We start from the raw sequence: 6,000 nt of genomic DNA, 5'->3' as shown, positions 1-6,000 counted from the left end.
ATGGTGGTTACAGAACAGAGTGTGAATGAGATAAATTTGAGTAAGGCAAAAAATAATAATATATCTCACAAAAATCAAGAGGTGGAGAAATGAAATCAGAGGAACTGTAAAATTTGAAAAGTCTCTATCTTCCAAAGATGGGAATCAAGAGCTACTGTTTAAATTGAAACATATACTTAAAAATCTCTAATTTGGGATAGACCTTTTTGAAAAATAAATATTTCAATTTAAAACACTAGCTCTTGGGCCGGCCCGGTGGCGCACTGGAGAAGTGCGCCGCTTGAGAGCTTGATGGCGCTCCCGCCGAGGGTTCGGATCCCATGTGGAGACCGGTTCCCGCTCACTGGCTGAGCGCGGTGCGGGCGCAACACTGAGAGTTGCGATCCCGTTGCCGACACTGAGGGTTGCGATCCCGTTACCTGTCAGTAAAAAAGACAAAAAGGAAAAATAAATAAATAAATAAAACACTAGCTCTTGACCTCCAAAATGGTTGCTTTTAGGAAATAATATCTATTGTAGTGAAGGAATACTTGAAGTTTAACAATTCCTTCAGTTTCACTTTAGTTTCTTTATTCCTCTATGGAATTAAAATAAAATTAAATACTGACTATTAATACTATTATTGAATCAGTTTTAATCCTAATACAACTTCACAAATATTAAATATAATGCCAATTTATACTAATATTAACACAAATTAAATATAAAGCTTTATATCAGTCTAGTTCTGGGCATACTCAAGTTGAGTAATTTAAGGGCAGTTCAAATAAAGGAACTATTTACAAATGCAGGGGCAGGGTTTAGAGAAACCAACAAGGGGGAGATGGTATTCTAGAAGTAGCTACAGCAGAGACCTGTATCAACTTAAACCCAAAGGTAGAAGGGAAAGAAATGACCACCAGAACTTGGAGAGGATAGTTATGGGAAGGCTTGGTCATTGCTAAAGCACGGCATCGACCCTCAGGGAGGACACTCAAGGGATAAATACATCTACCTCACTTCACCAGGATTCTTGTGTCTGCTGGTGCCTTTCATTAGTTAAACCCAACTAGAAACCTGATGAATCAAGCAGTTTATGCAGTTCAGGCTCCCAGAGCACAGAGTCGATTGGAAAAGAGTGCAGAGTGAATCTGGAGGGACAAAAGAAAGATGTCCACACACTTTTTAGTAAAAATAGCACCTATTAAGTAATTCCATTCTTTTGGAGTGTTTACTCAATAGCTATCTCTTCTACCCATTCATCTACTTCTCTAGTCATATATATGCAATGGCGAGATGTCTTAGTCCATTTTACTTGGTTACAACAGAATACCAAAGACTAGGTAATTTATAAAGAACAGAAATTTATTTGGCTTATGGGTCTGGAGGAGGGGAAGTCCAAGAGCATGGCACCAGCATCTGGAGAGAGCCTGCTATGTCATCCCATGGAGGAAGGTGGAAATGCAAAAGAGCATGAGGATAAGTGAGCAAAAGAGGGCTGGACTCCCTTTTATAACAACCCACACTCACAATAACAAACCCACTCCTGCAATAGGACCATTAATCCATTTATGATGTTGGCGCCCTCATGTCCTAACCACCTCTTAATGGTCTCACCTCTTAATCCTGTCACAATGGCAATTAAATTTCAACCTGAGTTTTGGAGGGAACATTCAAACCATAGCAAAAGATATCTGAAATGTTACCCTAATGTAAATGGGGATAATTTTTGGATGGGAATTGGGGGTACATTTTTTAAATTGAGATATAATTTACATGTCATAAAAGTTACCCCTTTTTTTTTTTTTTTAAAGATGACCGGTAAGGGGATCTTAACCCTTGACTTGGTGTTGTCAGCACCACGCTCACTCAGTGAGCTAACCGGCCATCCCTATATGGGATCCGAACCCATGGCCTTGGTGTTATCAGCACCGCACTCTCCCGAGTGAGCCACAGGCCGGCCCCAAAGTTACCCTTTTAAAGTGTAATATTTAATGGTTTTATTATATTCATAAGGTTGTGTAGGTTTTATTATATTCATAAGGTTTCTAATTCCAGAAAATTTTCACCAACCCCCAAAAGAAATCTCATACCCATTAGGAGTCGTTTTCTGTTCCTCTCTGCCCCCAGCCCCTAGCAACCATTAATTTACTTTCTGCCTCTATGAATTTCCTATTCTGACCTTTTCGTATAAATGGAACCACACAATATGTGGCCTTTTATGACTGGCTTCTCTTATAGCAAAATGTTTTCAAACACTTCATTCATTTTTATTCCCGAATATAGATATGCCACATTTTGTTTATCTGTTCATCAGTTAATGAACATTTAGGTTGTTTACACTTTTAGGCTATTATGAATAATGCTGTTATGAACACTCGTGTGGACATATGTTTTAATTTCTCTAATATATACCTAGGAGTGGAATTGCTGAGACATATGGTAACTCTATTTTTAACGTTTTGAGGAACTGCCAAACCATTATATTCTTACCAGCAACACTGACTGCTGCAATTTCTCCACATCTTCGGCAATACTTGTTACTTGTCTGTCTTTTTCATTACAGCCATCTTAGTGGTATGAGCCAGTATCTTATTATGGTTTTTTTTTTAAATTTTTTTATTTTATTTTGTCAATATACAATGTGGTTGATTATTGTGGCCCATTACCGAAAACTCCCTCCCTCCTCCCTCTTCCCCCTCCCAACAATGTCCTTTCTGTTCACTTGTCGTGTCAACTTCAAGGAACTGTAATTGTTATGTCTTCTTCTCCCTCCCCCCCTTTTTTTTTTTGTGTGTGTGTGTGTGTGTGCGTGTGAATTTATTTATTTATTTTTATCTCCCACCAATAAGTGAGAACATGTGGTATTTCTCTTTCTGTGCCTGACTTGTTTCACTTAATATAATTCTCTCAAGGTCCATCCATGTTGTTGCAAATGGCAGTATGTCATTCGTTTTTATAGCACAGTAGTATTCCATTGCACAGATATACCACAATTTCCATATCCACTCATCCGATGATGGACATTTGGGCTGATTCCAGCTCTTGGCTATTGTGAAGAGTGCTGCAATGAACATTGGGAAACAAGTATACCTTCGACTTGATGATTTCCATTCCTTTGGATATATTCCCAGCAGTGGGATAGCTGGGTCGTATGGTAGATCTATCTGCAGCTGTTTGAGGAACCTCCAAACCATTTTCCATAGGGGTTGCACCATTATGCATTCCCACCAACAATGTAAGAGAGTTCCTTTTTCTCCGCAACCACGCCAGCATTTATCGTTCAGCATCTTCTGGATTTTAGCCATCCTAACTGGGGTGAGATGGTATCTCAGTGTGGTTTTGATTTAGCAGTGGGATAGCTGGGTCATATGGCAGATCTATCTGCAACTGTTTGAGGAACCTCCATACCATTTTCCATAGAGGCTGCACCATTTTGCAGTCCCACCAACAATGTATGAGAGTTCCTTTTTCTCTGAAACCTCGCCAGCATTTATCGTTCAGAGTCTTTTGGATTTTAGCCATTCTAACTGGGGTGAGATGGTATCTAAGTGTAGTTTTGATTTGCATTTCCCAGATGCTGAGTGATGTTGAACACCTTTTTGTGTGTTTATTGGCCATCTGTATATCATTTTTGGAGAAATATTTATTCTTATCCACATGCCATATAATTCACTCAAAGTGTACAGCTCAGTGGCTTTCAGTATATTCATAAAGTTGTGCAACATCACCACTATCTAATTCCAAGACATTTTCATATCTTAAAAAAGAAACCCCATACCCTTTAGTTGTCAACCCCTAATCCTCCCATTGTCCCCAACTCTAGACAACCACTAATGTACTTTCTCTATAGATTTGCTTATTCCTTTCATATAAACAGAATCACACAATATGTAGTCTTTTGTGACTGACTTCTTTTACTTGATGTTTTCAGGGTTCATCCATGTTGTAGCCTGTATCAGTCCTTCATAATGATGTTGATCACCCTGCCATGTGCTTATTGACCATTTGTATACCTTCTTTAGAGAAATGTCTATTCGAATCCTTTGTTCATATTTAAACTTAATTATTAGCCTTTTTATTATTGAGTTGCAAGAGTTCTTTATATTTTCTAGATAAAATCCTTTATCATATTCTGTGGGTTGTCTTTTCAGTGTGTGTGTGTGTGTGGCTGGCCAGTACAGGGATCTAAACTCATGACCTTGGTGTTACAAGGTTGTGCTGTAACCAACTGAACTAAAATTATGTAAAAATGCTGATCTTCATCGTGGTTGTAGAATGCTAGTTTTCAAGGCTACCAGGGAGTTGGAAGAAGGGGTTTAGAATAGGGCAGGTTAAAATGCTACAAAGCCCATTATTCTCACCAAGATGTAGATTTAAAAAATTTTTAAATTGGCAAATAATAATTGTATACATTTACAGGATACAATGTGATGTTTTGATATGTGTTTACAAAGTAGAATGATTAAATCAAGGTCTAATTAACAAATATATCACCTGTCATACTTTTTTGGTGGTGAAAACATTTAAAATCTCCTCTTTTAGCAATTTGCAAATATGCAATGCATTATTATTTATCGTGGTCACTATTCTATACCATAGATTACTAAAGCTTACTCCTCTTGAAACTTTGCAGCCTTTGATCATCTCCTTTTCTCCACCTACACCCCCTCCTCAGCATCTCATAACAATCATTCTACTCTCTACTTCTATGAGTTTGGTGTTTTTATTGAATAAACACTCTTCAGATTGCTGCAACCTTTTGTTTAATTTCTAGCATTCTAAAAACGTTGACTCTTTTTTTTTTTTTAAAAGATGACCGGTAAGGGGATCTTAACCCTCGACTTGGTGTTGTCAGCACCACGCTCAGCCAGTGAGCGAACCGGCCATCCCTATATGGGATCTGAACCCGTGGCCTTGGTGTTATCAGCACCACACTCTACCGAGTGAGCCACGGGCCGGCCCAAATGTTGATTCTAACTTTTGTTTACTAGTTGTTTCATTTTTTTTTCCCGATGGAGAGAATTTTTAGAGGTCCTTACTCTGCTTCTTACCTAGTTTTTCTAAATTAATTTCTGAATTAAAATGTGTATACTTGTATTCTTTTTTTTCCTCATTAACTCCATCCACCATTCTACCTGTGAAACGAGGCAATAGCCTTTGGAAAATCCTTTGCAGTGAAAAGTTATCACTATAGATGTTCTTACAAATGGCCAGACTCCCAGAAGCTTCTTGGTCTCTTATTTGCAATAAATTATAACAGTTGACACATATTCTTCTTTCTCTTGTCCCTCTGTGCAACCCCCCCACCATGTCCAATCTTTAACTCTGTGCTCTACAGGAATGAAAACAAAAGTATATCAAAATATTAAAAACATACAATAAGTATTTTTATTATCAATGCTGTCTTCTGAGCATGATTACCAGGATCCAGAGGACAAGTACCAAGTATTACTCAAGTATGTGAGGGCATAACAGTAATGGACACTGTTGGGGTATAGAGCCATGTTGGTAGCAGTCAAGCATTTTGATTTCTTTCCTCCACTCTGGCTCACTAAATTTCTGTAGCCTTTATGTTCTAAAATACTGACTGGAAATGATCACTAACAAATTTTAAAAATTGATTATAAGTTGAAGGGCTGGCCCGTGGCTCACTCGGGAGAGTGTGGTGCTGATAACACCCAGACCACGGGTTCGGATCCCATATAGGGATGGCCGGTTCACTCACTGGTTGAGTGTGGCGCTGACAACACCAAGCCAAGGGTTAAGATCCCCTTACCGGTCATCTTTTAAATGCTAAAAATCTCTTCCAGGTGCTTTGTGATTATACCTAAATATTTTTGTGTATATGTACGCATGTTTGAATTTCTTGATTGTTAATACACATTTGTTTTAGAAACATGAGGGAATAACCTTGGCCATCCTTTATTATATAATGGATCTTGTGGGCTGAGCCTGTGAACCATTCCGAGGGGGTAGGGTGTAGAGAGATGAGTCCAGAAAGATAAGTGGGAGTCAGAT

Source organism: Galeopterus variegatus, unplaced genomic scaffold (assembly GCF_000696425.1).
Source record: "Galeopterus variegatus unplaced genomic scaffold, G_variegatus-3.0.2 Scaffold153, whole genome shotgun sequence".
NCBI lineage: Eukaryota > Metazoa > Chordata > Mammalia > Dermoptera > Cynocephalidae > Galeopterus > Galeopterus variegatus.
The sequence above is the reverse complement of the archived record's forward strand: the minus strand, read 5'-3'. Positions refer to the sequence as shown.